This window comes from Lissotriton helveticus, chromosome 1_1 (genome assembly GCF_964261635.1).
Source record: "Lissotriton helveticus chromosome 1_1, aLisHel1.1, whole genome shotgun sequence".
Classification (NCBI taxonomy): domain Eukaryota; kingdom Metazoa; phylum Chordata; class Amphibia; order Caudata; family Salamandridae; genus Lissotriton; species Lissotriton helveticus.
In genome coordinates, this window is record NC_136057.1 from 618,335,921 (window position 1) to 618,354,166 (window position 18,246).

Genomic DNA, 18,246 nt, shown 5'->3' on the forward strand with positions numbered 1-18,246 from the left:
TAGCTTGATTCCAGTGGTATGGAGAGCACGGGACTCATGTCTGGACATACCCGTCCCACTCGGGATGACAAAAGAAAAAAGAACAAGATGGACAGAATGCAGAACAATGTCATATATTCACCCCAGTACAGAGATCTGGACCGAAATCCATTGTTTTTTTCTCACCATGCCAGTCCAGTTTGGACCCAGCCATATGCAAATCAGTCTTGATCCTGCACCCAATGGGACGAGTCCAGCCCAAACTGCCAGGTCCTATGTATTCAAGTGTACTTTCACTCGAGAAGTGAACACAAAGCAGTACCCACTGAACTATGCACATAAAATATTGCTCTTTGATATGCATGGTACACGTTCTTTGCAGCAGGCATACTACCACTCTGCGCTACCTTAGATGAGTAAAACAGCCACTAGACAAAACACACTCCCATCACTCTCCAGCAGGTACATTGATCACCAAAGTTATCTTGGCACTTGTATTGTTGACCAAAACCTGCTGAATATACAAAGAACTTTGCTGTGTTTTTAAAACTCCTGCACTTGTACAAAACCGGTCCCCCCAAACTAAACAGGCCCCTACCCTTCCAGTAGCCCTGGGAAATGCCTGATGCCTGGAACGGCCAGTCTGGCATAGTTACCTTTTTCAATGCAATACTGCAGATATGTATACTTATTAGATATAAACGTCATGGATCACTGTTAGTGTAAGATACAGATTCTTCCTGAATATCCTTTGAATTGGGTTCCTGCCTGAATGACACACATGAGCATGTTTGGTGCGCAAAAGAAGGTATCTGGGTAGATCTCTGAGGTAAGCACATTAATGTTATTCATAAGGACCCTCACACAGGACCACTTACCCTTTTGATCTTCCTGTACAATTCCTGCCTGTGCTTAACTATGCATAATCTTTTGGCAGATGTTTTAAAGTTTGCACCTTTAACATAATCTTTCTAACAAGCAATATAATGTTTTTTAACTTCTAGCTAATTTTGTAAATTTTTTAGGGCCATGCTGAACAGAACAGAAGTAAAGACAGAATGCATTCATGGCATCTGCAGTCCTGTGACTTTGAGTTGAAGAGAAGTTGTATTGTGCAGAGATGGGTTTGGGTCCAGGCCGGGGAAACTCCAGCCGAACCCTTACTGAGGCAGAGGTTCCTGTGTTGTGCCAGAGGCTAAGCTCTCCTCTTGCTGGTTCAGAGACACGCTTGCCTAAGTGGATTGGAAGCAGCGTGACCTAGACGGTGCTTTGTCAAGGCAGAGGATCACCCAGCTCTTTAGAATAGAAACCGTGTGTTCTGCCTCTTCATGGCCTTTCTACTAGTCCCAGATTTGGCGGCACTGTCTAATCCCAAGTCTCTTGTGTTATTCAATATGTTTCCATTTTAGGGCGCACAGGTACTCAGTTCAGTGTGGTCAGTTTGTTAAAATAAACTAGTTTGTGTGCCTGTAGATAGAAGGGAAGGGGGAGGAGGTTGTGGGCACTCCAGACTAGGCATGGGTGCAAATTCAGGATGGTGAGTGTAAGAGTTCAGGACAAGGGGTCAAAATTCAGGACAAAAATTTGGGGCAACAGGTATGCTTTGCAGACACATCAGTAGATGTCATGCAATAGTATATAAATAAATAGGCAAGTCACTTCTCCTGCCCTGTCACTTGCTCCTGCCCGGTCACTTCTCCTACCCTGTCACCACTCCTTCCCTGTCATTTCTCCTTCCCAGTCACTTCCCCTGCCCAGTCACCTCCCCTGCCCCGTCACTGCTCCTGCCCGTTCACTGCTCCTGCTCGTTCACTGCTCCTGTCCGCTCACTGCTCCTGTCCGCTCACTGCTCCTGCCTGTTCACTGCTCCTGCTTGTTCACTGCTCCTGTCCACTCACTGCTCCTGCCCGTTCACTGCTCCTGCCCGTTCACCGCTCCTTTCCTGTCACCTCTCCTGTCCTGCCACTGCTCCTGACCCGTCACTTCTCCTGCCCAGTCACTTCTCCTGTCCAGTCACCTCTCCTGCTCAGTCACTTCTCCTGCCCAGTCACCTCTCCTGCCCAGTCACTTCTCCTGCCCAGTCGCCTCTCCTGCCCAGTCGCCTCCCCTGCCCAGTCGCCTCTCCTGCCCAGTCGCCTCTCCAGCCCAGTCGGCTCTACTGCCCAGTCGGCTCTACTGCCCAGTCGCCTCTCCTGCCCAGTCGCCTCTCCTGCCCAGTTGCCTCTCCTGCCCAGTCAACTCTCCTGCCCAGTCAACTCTCCTGCCCAGTCACCTCTTTTTTCCAATCACTGCTCCTGCCCAGTTCACTCTGTGTACAACATTGACAAATTACACAAGGTGGCAAGTTCCCCACAGTACTCTGCTTGGGAAAAGCTCTGTAACCACTAACTAGGATTTTATTTATTTTTATTATTTTAAGTTTTATATAGCGCTGGCTAGACCCGGAGGTGCTTTACATAAGGTTCCACAAAATTACATCAGTTACAAATTACATCAGTTACAAGAAAACATTTCAAGAGCGTCAGTTATCAGAAGTATCTAGGACGGCATGAATCACATGCTTGCCTGCGTCTCGTCAGCAATGATTCGTCTGAGCAAGAGAGGTCCTAAGGTTTTCCAGAACCCCCAGTAAGATTCCAATGGCCATGTCCCAGAGAACATGCGTGTAGCGACCTTATAAACAAACAACATTAACTGATATCAATGCCTGGCTAGCAGAAGATAACATATGCGTGAGTTTTATGACACGTGCACTCACAGAGGCTTACACTGTAGCCCCTTCGATGTACACTGGTGTCATGGCACACTCACATCGGCTTGTTCTGGAGCATCTTAGATTTCCCAAACTTCCCAGCACACTCACAGGGGCTTGGGCTGGAGTACCTCTGGTGTACACGAGTCTTATGGCACACTCACATTGACTTGCAACGCAGCACTTCAAATTTACACAAATCCTATGGCATACTAGTGCTTAATTTGAGCCAGTGGTTGCCGGTGGGAAGCCCCAGCAATTATTTTTGGGCACCAAAGAGCAAGAGACTGAAAAACGAACAAAGCAGAAAGACAGAGGAAGAGAATGAGGAAAAACCCACCATAAAGGGAGAAAGCAGGAGTGTGTAAGGATGAGATAAAGGGACAGTCAGTGTCTGGCAGCAGAATAAAGAGGGCTGAGGCTGTTTCAAGAATACGCATCCTTGGCATTCGGTATGCTGATATTTAATTGCACCGGCCGCGGAGTTCAGAGCAAAGTTTTGGGCACGGGCACTTATTCTATTACAAATTAAGCACCGTGGCACACCCAGGGGGCTTGAACTGGAGCTTTTCGAAATGACAGAGATGTTATGGCACACTCACAGAGACTTGCAACAGAGCACCCCAAATGTACACGCATTCCATGGAGAACTCACCAAGGTTTGCACTGGTAAAACTCTGATTTACACAGGTATTATGGCATGCTCTTGCCGACTTGCACTGTGGTGCCTCAGATTTACACAGATCTCATAGCACAACACTTATACTGGAGCATCCCCAATTTGCATGGATCGTATGGCAGACTCACAGAGATTTACACTGGGGCATCTCTAGACTGCACTGACCCTGTGACAGACTCACAGAGATTTTCACTGGGGCATCTCCAGACTGCACTGACTCTGTGGCAGACTCATAGAGATTTACTCTGGAGCATCCCCAGATTGCACAGATCGTATGGCCGACTCACAATTTACTATGGAGCATCCCCAGTTTGCACGGATCGTATGGCCGACTCACAGAGATTTACTATGGAGCATCCCCAGTTTGCACAGATCGTATGGCCGACTCACAATTTACTATGGAGCATCCCCAGTTTGCACAGATCATATGGCAGACTCAGAGATATCGCAGACTCATAGAGATTTACTATGGAGCATCCCCCGTTTGCACAGATCGTATGGCCGACTCACAATTTACTATGGAGCATCCCCAGTTTGCACGGATCATATGGCACACTCACAGAGATTTACACTGGGGCATCTCTAGATTGCACAGACCCTATGGCCCACTGACAGAGCCGTGCACTGTCCGGAGCACTTCATATTTACACAACTCTAATGGAGAACTCACCAGACTTGCACTGGTGCAACTCTGTTTTACACAGCCCTTATGGCACACTCACACTCGGGCATCCACTGGTGCTACTCCGGAGATATCTATTGTCTCGTGGGTGCAACAATTATTTGACTATGGTAAAAGCAAGCTGAGCACCTTCTTAAAGTTCGAGAATAATTTATCACAAAAGTGAACTCTATTTCAGAAATGTTGCAGTGAGAAAACAAAAGTATCCCGATAAAAGTCAACAAAGAGCTCAGAAGCCCTAGAGAGCAGTCCCCTCCGATGACTTCTGTGCGAAGTCCAGAGGTACACCCCCCTATAGCACACTCTCTGTTACTGTGTTTGCGCAGGACTTTAACTTGAGGTTTAGACATTTGAAGTGGGATAAAACATAAAGGAGAGCTGGATTACTGTTGCGGCTGTCGATCACTTTTGGGCATTTTCACCAATGCAATTACCACCAGCAAAAGTCTGGGGTAGTGGTTGACGATTGTATGCACTTTTCACCAAAGGGAGCCCAATTGACTCACAGTGAGAGACAGTGAAGATTTTGATACTTCTCCAAGCCATAAAGCAGCTAAAAACTTTTCAGTTCCAAGAGCAGCGCTTTATGAGTGCAAGTTCCTTCCACCCTTCATCATTCATTTATTCATAAGGGGGACGCGAGATGGCTGGGGGCGGAGGCACACATACATAGGTCGAGTTAAATGAAGATTAAGAGGTAGCCATAGAGAGGGGCAGTGCGAGAGAGAAGCACGAGAGAGAGAAAAGAAAAGAGAGAGGGAATAACAGGAGTTCTAAAGCTACAGGGGCGGAGCGGGGGAGAGCGCTATGGGATAATAAAAAAACTCAAACAGAACGACAGAGATAATTAACCAATGAAAGAAAGAGACGTGGAGAGGGAAGAAGGAGACGGAGAGAACGACCGATGGAAAGAAAAAGACAGAGTCCGAAAAACGATTCAAGAAATAGGGTTTAGTTGTCTATAAACAGGGACACTTGCAATTATGTGGCTAAAGAAGACCAAACTTGGCCACAGTCGGCATATTCTATGGCAGTATTATTTACAGCATTATCCTTTTCAAGGCAGTAATACTAAGTGAGCAAAGGGTGCGCTTTATTTGTAGCAGCTCAGCACTTGTATGGAGGGATTCACAGTTGAAAGGTGAGCAGTCAACCCTACCAAGCATTTTCATCCTTTTGAGGTAGAAATATTTTTCTTTGAAAAGTGCTAATTATGCAGCATATTGTGCGTCAGGTGACAAGTGGGGCAAACAGATAATTAAGCGGAAAACACCATGGTCGTGGAATCACTCATTCTAGTGGCCTGTGGTAAAAGAGACAGAGGCACAGCTAAAATCGCCCAATAATTGCAGAGAGGGAGCGTGACAGAGAGGACGAATAGCAGATTCTATAGACAGAGTGACAGACAGAGAGAGCGCAAAGGGGGAAGATGGCTTAAGCAGAAGATACTATAAACAGAGACAAGCTGACCTAGAGAGAGCTTCCGGTTCCCCGGACTGTGCCAGGGCCAAGCGCCTGAACCCACAGAGCCAGCCACTGACACCTCTGACCACTACTCCATGACCGGAGGGCTGGGACTGGTCAGCAGTTAAGCTTCAGAGGTTGGTAGGCGCGAGCGGGCCGGCCGGGCAGGCAGCAGAAGCAGAAGGCAGTTGCAGGGCAGGGCAGGGCAAGTGGGGGGTGAGGGGGGGAGAGCACCCAGATACCAGAGACACCTCATGCAGATCTCACTGGCATATGCTGACGGCAGGCAGCGGGCGGGCGCATTGTCATTCCAAAGGGGATAATCAGCCTCAATCAGCCTCAATGGAATGACAATGGGCCTGCTCGCAGTCTGTGCTAGCTCAGGGAGGGGCTGCTGCATCCTCTGGAGTTCAACAGAGAAGTGCGAACAGCCCCTTGAAGCTGAAAAAAAAGTTAAAAAAGGTTTAAGTATGACTATTCTTGCCGTCCGTCCCGGGATAATTTTTTTAAAAGAAAGAAGTAGGGGAACGGACTGAAATAATTCTCAGAAGTAGGGGCACGCCGTGCCCTTCCGTCCCCGCCCACGTCTACCGCTGGACTCCAGACATTACACAGGCCGGGCCCCCACAGCCCTGGGCCACATTACGAGGAAGGGGGGGTGGGGTCAGTGGAGCTCCACCCCCGGATGGAGCTAGAAAGCCTTTTCATGATTTAAATAGTGCGCACAGCGCACTCCCAGCCTCTTAATTAATTAAATAATGCACATGTTCGTGTTCATGAATAATGGTGCGCGGTGCGCAGATTTCTCCGCGGCTTTAGGGTAAGGCATAGGGTGGAGTTGGTGATCAATGCCATACAGTCATGTGCAGTGCGCAGCCGCGCAATTGAAAGTGCATGACGAGTGAGGAGAGGCATCCCAGGACCGGACCCAGCCAGACTACTGAGAAAGACTTGCTGCCCGCTCGCGCCTGCCACTGAAGCTGCAGGCCAGGCCTCAGAGTCAGGTTAGTCCAATTCTTTGTTGCAGGTTGCAAGAGTGCTTTAGCGCCTAGGTCATTTCAAAGGTTGCAGCTCATTATGTCCGTGTTTCTCTCGCTTTTGTCCATTACAAAGTGAGGCCCTTGTGCCTCGTAAACACCCTCTGCCAATATAACAAGCATTTGCAATGCAATAGGTCTCGCATTATGAAAGTTTGAGCTATTGGTCTTGTAAATGACAATTTTTTTATTTATGTGTTGATTTTGAAAATAGCTAAATTAATAGCTTTGTCATTTTCAATGCCAATAGTTATAACTTTCGCACATGTGACGACTATAGCATTTGTAATGCAACATGTTTTGTATTTACGTGACTTAGATGTATTGATATTACAAATAGCAACGGCTTTTAATTTTTTTAAATAATTAATACTTAAATAAAAGTGATTGTAATTTATATTGGCAATAGCTTAAACTTTTGTAAATAACGTTTGTGAAGATTTTGTTCAGTGTATTTTATTGTGATGAAAATCCAAGAACAGAAGTGAAATAACATCTTTTTGTGACATTTGTAATAAAGCTTGAAACATTGAGAGAACATAATTGAACCAGTTGTTGTTGAATGGTTGCACAGATTGATGCTGTGGTGGTGGTGCTGCTGAGTTTTCTCTGAATCTGCACTCTGAATCTGCACTCTGAATCTGCACCCACAATCTGCACCCACAATCTGCACCCACAATCTGCACCCTGAATCTGCACCCTGAATCTGAACCCACAATCTGCACCCACAATCTGCACCCACAATCTGCACCCACAATCTGCACTCTGAATCTGCACTCTGAATCTGCACCCTGAATCTGCACCCACAATCTGCACCCACAATCTGCACCCACAATCTGCACCCACAATCTGCACCCACAATCTGCACCCTGAATCTGCACTCTGAATCTGCACTCTGAATCTGCACTCTGAATCTGCACTCTGAATCTGCACTCTGAATCTGCACTCTGAATCTGCTCTCTGAATCTGCACCCTGAATCTGCACTCTGAATCTGCACCCACAATCTGCACCCACAATCTGCACCCACAATCTGCACCCACAATCTGCACCCACAATCTGCACTCTGCACACTGCACTCTGAATCTGCACTCTGCACTCTACATATGGTATGTTATGCTTACATACGTTCCATATATTATCCATGTATATGCCACATTTAGTTAAGAATATATGTTCTGTTTAGTTACATTACTTTGTTTGTATACCCTTTTATGCTGCTCTAAAGTTATTTCAATGGGTGAAATGCGGAGCCTGGGTAGCAGGAAGGAGAAGAAAACAGTACAACTTAACAATACTAAATATATTGTAAAAAACACAAAACGCTCGATTTCAAAGTGCTGTTGTTTCAGCTGCTGTATTGTAATTGTTGTTGATAGTTTAAGAATCTTCTAATAAACGACTAATGACCAAGTAAAACGGTTAAAAGGAAATGTAAAGAAAAAGAAAGGGAAAACAAGGCAGTGCTGGGAGGGGGGCTGCGCACCAACTGAAGTGCTCTGGTTGCACGGCCTGCGGCCGTGTGAAGTGATAAGCCTTTGAAGCATGTCACGGCGCCTGAGGGGAGAGCAGAGTTCTGACGGCAAAGTTAGGGGAGGAGAAGTAAAGGCTGTGTTTGCGAGGGGAGGTGCTGGTGTGGGAGGAGTGCTGCAACGGCCTGGGGGAAGCTGGCTATGCAAGTTTATGGCCCAAAAGCGCGTGCCTGTGGCCACGTGAACTTCATGAAAACGCCAGCAAAAAGCTGGTGGTTTCATGAGGATTTTGAGCACTTGAATTCTCGATCCCTCAATGCGCTTGCGCGCATTGTAGGTCACGAGACCTAAAAAGCGCCGACCACACCACCTGTCCTTTTGTGCCAGTAGACACTATGGGGTGGGTGCAGCGCGCTCGCTCCAGTGAGGGTTGCATTTTAATCCATTTTGCACAGCCCAGTGCAGGCGAGCAACTGGAGGATTTCTGCGCATCAGGGGATGGGCGCGGTGCGCGTGCTCCATGTGGGTAAGCTCCTCACAGCGCGATGCCTGTGAACGCTGGAGGCAGCATAATGGCGTTGGTTCTGGGCAAGTTAAATGTGGTAAGTCCACATCTAGTATGTCAGCATTTTCACTTTTGGCTTTTAACTAACTTCAAGCTTAGCCTGTGGTGGATTTTGGCATCAAATATAAGTGGTTTGGCAGGCTTTCCTGACATTCGATATTATGCCATGTGTATTCCTTTTTATGGCTTTGGTATACATGTTTAACTGAATTCTTCAATTTGTTGCTCGTCGAATTTACTGTTACAGCGGAACACTGCTATGTCTAACTCTTCTCCTGTTTTTGCCAGCAGGCACTTTGAGATACTGGGCATGCCTGTTGGAAATTGTCCGGGTAACTCTCTTTTCCGTGTTATTGTGTTGTGAGTTTGTGAGTTAATTAGGGCCTAGTGGGAATGGTCTTAAGGTCTGACTTGGTTATGTTTGTGCTGCTTCCGTACGGCTGGAGGTCTGCGGCGCATTTCTCTGGCCTGGTGGGAATATCTGGGCTGCCGGGGTGGCGGTATCTCCTCGGCTACCAGGTGATTGGTCCACGGGCTCTCTGTATTGAGCCAAACCGGTCTATTGACAGCAGCTTGTGTAGCTATATTGCTGGCATGGGCAATTTTGGTTGGGAGTCTACCAGGCTGGTGCGGGTGCTGGCATTATGGTACGTTTAGTGTTGCTGTTCCTGGGGCCAGCAAATGAAGTGGCGATGCACGCAGTGCAGCAGACTTTTGCTTGCGCCGCTATTCTGTTCGCCCATCTGGTGATCTGAAAAGCATATCTTGGGCCCTGGATGAGTATGTTTGGGTTGCCCTGGCAGCCTTCTGATATCCTGGTGCTTTAGCTCAGGATAATTAAAGAAAAGGGTTGATAATGAATAAACATTTTGTTATGCGCAACAGCTACTCCTAAGACTGTCTCGCATGTGGTAACAGGTCTGAAGATCTAAAACCATCACTAATCCTGCACAAAAAGTCATGTTTACACTTTCTTTTTAAATGTTGTACTGTTCCTTGTGGCTCAAAGCTCCTGAGGGGTCTTATTCCATGCTGCCGCTCTTAGGTAGGTCACTGACCTTGCTCCTGTTAGAGCCATTATTTTGGGCACCGCCGCCAATAGTTTATTAACTGATCTCAGGGTTTTTTTTGTGGGCAGTAAAAGCTAAATCTTACTATAAGGTAAGCTGCTTCCGCTTGATATAAAGCCCCATGCACTAAAATTATATGCACTAAAACTAGTGCTTCAAACTAAATCCTTTACTTAATGGGGAGCAGTGGTTATATCGCAGATTTGATGACATCTGCGTTCTGATTGTTAGATGCAGAAGCAGACGAGCAGGGGCCTTTTGGGCAACTTGCAGATTACCCACCAGGCACTCTAGTAATCCAAAGTATAATGCATTGCCATAGTCTAGACTTTGTTAGGGCCTGAATTACAGTTTGGAAATATAAGAATGTAGAAAATTCCTCAAGAGAACGTACGACCCCAAAACAAGTGCCCACCACTGACCCAATTTGAAACTTAAAGTACCAAAAAACAGAATACATTTTTTCCCTAATACACTTTGCAGGGCTTACTTGCACCTGGATGCCCTCCCTGGTTATGAGTGTGCTATACAAATCAACATAATAACTGATTATGTTCCATCTTATTTTGTATGGGCCTTCAACTAGGCCCTTCTATTGTGCTGATCTCCCTTTACTCTGTTGTACTGTGTTTCGTGGCCTTCTTTTGTTTAGTTTGGACTTAAAGCATTTTCTGCTGCTTGATGAAACAATGGTCTCTGTGTCGTGATTAACCTGTGCCTTAGAGGTACAGGTGATGCTGCTGCTCCATTCCACCTGATTGGTTCCCTCTTGTTGGCAGAGCTTCATTAATTCAATGGGGTTAGGACCTTTGGTTCATGTGGGTCACAGGGAGTATGGTAGCCTGACATACGCTTTCATGATCTCTGGTTGGGTGCTAAGGGCAGCCACATATGGGGCACTGACAGTGAAATCATTATGGAGGGATTTTGAGGCTATGGCAGGGGCTACTACAGAGGGGGCGAGTGTGTTTGATGTCCGGGTTTGTTTGGATCGAGAGATTGCATTCCTGGCTGTTGCGTCGGCAGTTCCTTTTAATGGCGTCTGTGGCGTCTTCCTCTGCTATCCCTGCTATCACGGCCTGATGGTTTCTCTGGTTGCAGGACAAGTAGGCGGTAATGGCTGCAACATCTTCATTTCCTAGGCTGCCGTTGGGAGTGTCTGGCTGTTCGATGAATGGTTGGGTGGTCTGCCTGGCTGTCCTTCATGGATTGGTTGCACGCCTGGTTCTCTTCTAGTGATTCTTCTTGTTTGGCTGCCGGGGTGCCCAGGAGTATTCCATGCGTGGACCCCCCATTTCAATTCCTTTCATATGGACTGTCTCTGCCCAGGTGGGTAGGAGGCAGAATATCTTTCCCGAGGTGGATCCCTCGAGCAGTGCTCCTGGCTTGGGGCCTTGGGCTGTACGGTCAGCACATGATCTGTGGAAGGTAAAATGCTGCGTCCCTTCCTGCATGGGTGCTTGATTGTTTTGCAGGTAGTGTTCCTACGTGTTCTGGTATGTCTGTGTCTTCAGTGGTTTCTGGGGTTCGTTGTGTGTTTGGGGGGAGGGAGGGGTCGAGGCTTTTCCAGTTCCTGGTCCTGTCGTTCGGGTTGTAGGCCGATCTACTGATTTTTGTCATAATGTTGGCTCCACTGATGGCTGTTCTTCTGTCTCATTACTTTTTAGTCTTTGCAGGGCAGTTGTTTCTATGGGCTCAGTCGTTGTTAAGTTCTTCTGGGCTTTCTTGCTCAGCAAGTTCTGGACTGTCAGTCTTTTCACCTGTGCAGGGGGTTTCATTCTCTCTGGACTTTTGCCCTTCTCCTCACATGTTTGCCAAGGTGTGTTGGTTGTGGGGTCACCCCTGGGTGGGCCAGTTTACGTGCCTTGGCAATGCACTTCTTCCCTGGTTTGGTTTCCAGAAGTTGGGAGCATTGGTTTTGAGACTGGGTGCCCTGATGGGTGCTTGGCCTGTGGGCCTCGTGTTTGTTTCCCTCCATTTCCTTGCTCCTGAGGTTTCTGTTACGGGTTCGGAGGGGGAAGGCTCAGATTGTTCTGGTGGCTCCAGTGTGGCCATTTCTGTTTGATTTCCTCTGTTGATGTAGTCGGTGGTGTGTCTGGAGTGGCGGGTTCCACTGGTTTGCTCTGCCCTTTGGTTTCAAAGTCTCTTGGTGCCCTCTCTGGCGATTCAAAGTTGGTGTCTTGGCAATTGATAGGGGTGGCATCATGTTGCAGTGTCTCTCGGCTTCTATCTCCTCTTTTGTGCTGACGTCCAGAGGGTGTCTGCCAGGTATTCTTCTGTTTGACACTGGAAGTTGTTTGGGGTTTGGTGTGTTCGAACGCATGTGGTTCCATTTTCTGTTTCTCTATCTCATTCCTCCAGGATGGGCTTTTCAGACTTTCCGGTCCCCTTGAAGGGGGTCTGGTGGGTGTTCTGGGACTGTCTCCAGGTTCTTAGAGAGGTTATTCATTCTACGTCCATTCCCTCAGGTGGTGTCCCCTCCTATTCTTTACGTCTGGTTCTGCAGGCTCTTCAGTACGCCCAGTTTGTATCTCCATCGTCCGTGGGACAGCACCTTCAGACTTTTCAGGTGTTTTTTCTGGTGGCGGGAAAGCCGGCTCGAAGCAAGGGCATTACACAGACCCCTGCAACCCCCGCTGTGCAGGGGTCCCCACACTCCAGGGGGCCCCTCAGCATAGCACTTCGGCTGATGAGCCCCTGCTAGAGTCCGGAAGGGCCCCTCCACATATCTTGTAGGGGGTTCCCCTCAAGTTTCGTTACGCCACTGCATTACAGATACGAAACCATGTAAAACTATTAGCCATGCTTGATGCCAATAGTCTCACAGCTGCTTTGTTCGTTCTGTTTGGATGGAATGCACACTGTGCGTTCTCACACACTTAGGAAAGGAGGCCTTTACTCGATGTGTGACATAGATGAATTTGAGCTGCCATGTTTGCTTGGTATTGCATTGACAACGTCATTAGGAAGCTAGCCACAGAGATGGTCTGACAGGGACCCAATGTGAGGCACATGGCCGTTACCTCTCTTTTGTTATCTCCACGTAGTATCTTTGATGACTTACTGGCCCCTGCATCATGTTCTGATGTGTTACCTTTGCCTCAAATTGTAAAGCGCTCTGATATCCTTCAGGATCAAGTTTGGGCTATATAAAACTCTATAAATAAAAATAAATAAATAAATGTGTACGGTTCTGTGTCTTTCCAGCATGTCAAAAATACACTCTTTATAAATACTTAATAAAATTCTCCCGTGGATGTACGTGCACCGTATTTGTAGCTGAGACTGTGGGAGATGCGTGGGACGTGAGTGACAGATGCAAACTGTATGTACTTTGACAACTTTCTTTGGGGGCGGTGGCCAAAGCAGTTACAAATATTTAGCACGCAGCAAAGCTACTGATGAAAATAACAAAATAAAGACGGCGCTTATCTAGCTGTTCCCGTAAGCACGAAGCTCCACACGCTTGGACCTGAGAGAATCTCCCAGTAATTGGTCCTGTTACAAGAATTTCTATCCAGTCCATCGCAGTGAAATTGGGACAAGGGTCCCCCTATCCTGAAAAAAGTAGTAAAAAGAATTCCTTTCTGTACAGAACGGATATAGGAGATTAGGCATTGATTGTGACACACAGAGTGATGATTGCGTACTATTCAAATGCAAAAAAGTCTCTAATGCATTCCAATGAAAGCACTTCCCAGAGCGTGGCATGATGTATCACACAACCAATACCTTGGGGAGAGAGAGAAATCTTCTCTGGACAGAGCCAAATACCCACTATGCACATTTTAAAGAATTGGTCACAGTAGGCAATTCAGACATCTGTTTTGTCAAGCTAGACTTAAAAAGGCTTCATATATGGCTGCACAAACATGGAGCTTGTCACTACCTTGTATGAAGTTGAATTTTTAAAGTGCTCCATTATCGAGTGGTGTCATGACCCTAGGGTTTAAAGAACTAAGATGAAAGACGTCACGGAGCATGAAATTATGCTTTTTTATTGAGGGGGATTGCAGAGATGATAGTATTGATTCGTTTCTACACCTCCATATGATTTGTTGAAGAAGGAAAATTCAGCTCCCAGGCACCTCAAAGAGAAAAACAATATAACCATCAGACCCTGTGAGAAGAGTGGGGACATTGTTGTCTTTTAAACTTTATAAAATATAAAAATAAAGTGAAAGAGATGTTGGAGTCACCTGAACATTATAAAAAGATCAAAGGGGACCCAAAGGCAAATTGAAAGTGAAGATCCTAGCCATTGTGGAAAAGGCCACGTCTGAAGAAATCATTTGCAATATGGAGGCAGAACTTCTTACTCCTACTCATACCAGCATACCCATCATATATTGAGTGCCTTAGACGCACAAAGATGTATTCAATCTGCCATTACGACCGATAGTATCTACTATAGGGTCAGCCAATGAACCTATGTCTAAGTACATTGACGTCTTCTTTAAACCCATTGTTTGCAAACTCCAGTCATATGTGAAGGACACGGGCCATTTCATTTCCAAAATATGAGGTCTTCCATTCAATGACTCGGGTGATTTTCTAGTAACCATGGACCTTGAAGCCCTTATACTAATGTCCCTCAAGGTGAGGCCCTTAGGGGCCTTCGTGAAATCCTATAGACAGAGAATAATAGTTAGAATCAAGATTTCATTCTGGGCTGTTAGGAGGTTGTGCTCAAATGTTTTCTTTTTTTAATTGGATGGTGAATTATACCAATAAACAAAAGGGGTGAGCATGGGATCAGCATGTGCACCGAGTGTAGCATGTCTCTACATGGGCAAATTTGAGACTAAATATATTTACAATAAGGTTGCCCCCTTTGATGAGAACATTTCTAAGTGGTCCAAGTTTATATATAATATCTTCTTTGTATGGAGAGGAATACAAGGATATTTGAAGGAATTCGTGGAATGGATCAATGTGCGTGATGTCAACCTTAAATTTACTGCAAATATAAGCAAGGTGAGGGTTGAAATTCTGTATGTGTGGATTGAACATCTTGATCACTAATTACAGGTATCATTATATACTAAACCCATGGCCAGGAACAACCTCCTTCCTTTCAGCAGCTTTTACCTGCCCTGTCAAAAGCAGGGCATACCGTTCAGTCAATTCCTGCATTTGCGCAGGAATAGTCTCACCATTGAGAAATCTCTGAAACATGCGCAGTTGCTTAAATCCAAACTTGCAGCTACAGGCTACCCAACAAACCTTATAAAGAATTCTTTCAAAAGAGCGCAATACTTTATTAAGGACAGCATGTCTGAAACAAAAAACAAATGGAGGATAAATTGGTTTATGTCACTGGACATTCCGACATTGATGCAAAGATCAGACAAATTATCAATGCTCAGTGGCATTTATTGAATATTAATAATGATGAAAATAGACTTGCACAAATTATCATTTCGATTAAAATAAATCAGAACCTTTGTAATCTTATCAAGTTAAGTCAAAAGTAAAATGTATTTAGACAATTGGTCTTTAAACCACGTAAAAACATGACATTTTCAAATAAATATTCTAAAATCATTACAAGTTCATCAACCAACACCATTATGGAGCCTGATTTTCATATATTTCCTCTCAATTTTACACAATGCTCCATACATAAGTCATATTCACACCCATATATCCACATAAATAATCTAAAAAATAGTAAAAGTCCTATTTTAAAATATTTTAAAAAGATTTATAAATGAAATTTCCCTAAAATCCCTTGACATCATAACTTTAACCTAGCTTATAGCCAACCATTTCATATTCCCTAAAAAAGCCTTTTTACAGCCTGCATATTATACTTCGCAATGGCTATTGCAATTTCAAGATTTGTCATATCAATAAGCAGTTCAATTTCTTGTGCAGGCAACCTAGTACCATATTTTAAAAAGATAGGGCGTAAAAACTGTTTCCGCAGAGCTAACAATTTTTGGCAGTCTATTAGGATGTGTAAACAATTGCATTTCAAACCCAACCTACATGTGCATTAACCATTAGATCACATCAGTTCTGTTTTTAGGTCTCGCACCTGCGAACCGATCGCGAAGCGATCGTCGCTGCTAGACTCTATTGTAATCATTTCTGCTTACAAGGAGTCAAGGGAGACAGGAGACAAGTGATGTGCACGCGCAACCGTGCGAAATCGGATCAGGTCGCGCGCGCGTTCACAATCTCCTTTTTCCCTTGGCTCCTTGTAAGCAGACACGCACGCACACACACACCCACACACATAGAGAACCCCACTCCCTCCCGCCGCGCGCGCACACACACCCGCATGCACACACACATACATACATACAGAACCCCCCCTCAGTCGGTAACTACACAATCAACTACCGGCTTCGTCTGCAACTCCAACTCCAATTCCGGAACACTTGCATGCATAAGAGACCGGCTAGATGCTGCCGATTGTTCGATTGTGGGGTGGGATTGGCTGAGATCAGCTGCCTGGTTGGCTTGTGCAGGCTCTCGTGACACAGTCCCCAGGCACAAACTTGCTTCTCCACATATCCCGTAACCTGCGCCAACCAGTCAGACAAGGCAAAAGGGCACGCCCGGGCCACGCGCCTGGCGGCTTTTGTGTCGTCACCGAGCGCGCGCGGCCCTGGCAGAATTGGAACGGATGGCTTTGGGTGAGGTGCGCGCTCGCAACGACGTGTTACGTCAGAGGGGTGGGCTGGAGTCGTGTCTGGACTCTGCGTTGGAGGTTGACGGGGGCGAGCGTGTGGGCTGATGCACAGGGTAAGCGCTCGTGGCCGAGGCGGGAAAGCTATCACCCGTCAGCTGTGTTTAGGAAGCACGAGGGGTCGATCCCCACTAAAACCACTGATCCTGGCCGACCAGTGTTCACGTAGTGTTGTCGCTCCTGCAGCGGATCACACATGCGGTTTGATCATATTGGAATTTAGGATAGCAAAACTCAGGGTGTCAAGCGCGGGCCCGACCCACTGTATAGTTTCTGGAATCTAACATGCAGTAGTTCAATAGAGATTGATTGTATATTACACGTTAGTTCTAGGTTTCTAGAGCCTGTGTTGACAGCGTTATATACACCTACAAAAAAAAACTAAAAAAGTGTGTTTGCACCTTCACATGAAATAACGTTCTGAGTGTGTCACGTGCCAGTGGACGGGTACTGTACTCCGGAGGTGACAACCCTTCTGCAGGTGAGCATCAAGGGAGGCTGACAAGCCCACCCATTGGACTCAATTTGCACTTGCGGAAATCCATCATAACGGTGGAATGTTCATATTCGCAAATGGATGCATGGCACATCATGCCAATTGTGCCCACCCCAGCAGTGTGGATGACTCCACATCCGTGGCATTCAGAGTTTGTGAAGTATGTTTGTATAGCGGGCCGATCTTGCAGGCATCCAGCATTGGCCCTGGATGCGCCAGGGATGAGGATTATCATGTTCTAGGTAATCCCATACGGAAACATAGTTTTTAAAATATCACAATATGTAGGCGACCTTAAGCCCACTAGATACAGCGTCGGCAGTCAATACAACTTCCCTCTGGTGTTTAATCATTCATTCAAATGAGAAATCATGCGCTTATCATTTTTTTCAAAGACCTGCCATGTTCTTTTGCTCCAGTTTGTGCATTGCAGCTAGTAATCGTCAATGTAATATTTTCTCTAATATTATTTCCATAGAGGAAGTTTTAGTATTTCACACGTTTCTCAGCAGTTCACATAACTCAAGCCACTTGTTATAGTCACTGTATTATTCACTGAAAACTGAAGTTCTATCAGTTAGCCCCTCTTATTTACAACCAAAAACTCAATGCTTTGTTGCATTCATATGAGTCACTTTTCCTCTCTCGAACGATGGTGGGGCGGGTGGGTATAAATCAAGATTTTAAAATGCTGTTCTTCAGCAGTTCACTTGTATCTTTGATTCTCCACTCCCTGTGTTTTTGAACAAACTCAAGACTTGCCTGTAAAATGGCATTTACCCCAAGGACAGAGAACTTTCCAGACATGTTTGGGGTATTGTTCAAATATTTCCTACCAGTTATAAAATACTTTACTCCTCTATTGGATCAGCTCCTAGATACTGGTGAGACTGGAATCTTATTATGTATTTAGTGTGTGGCCCTAATTTATACTTACAGCTTCAGAATGGCTAACAAGAGTTACTGAATTCTTGCGAGACTCCAGAGATACTCACCTACGAGGTCTTCCCCTTTGCATCCAGCATAGCTACCCCTTTTGGCATTGCCACCAAGGTCCGCAGATGTTTGCATGCCCACAAACGTGCATTTGTTCCTTCACAATCTCTGCTTGGCACCTGCGTTCCTTGTGAGGTGAGCATCAGAGTAGCCCATGACAGTCATATGTCCAATCATGATTTGTTTTGGAGGGATTGATTTGTTGATAATAGTCTATAATATGAGATTTCATCGTATCTCAGAACTAGATCTCGTAATAGGGATGGGTGAAAAATCAATCCACTTTGCCTCATTGTTCTCAGATGCCACAACAGAGCCAACTCTATTTCAGCGTAGCCCAAAATTATTATGAGTTT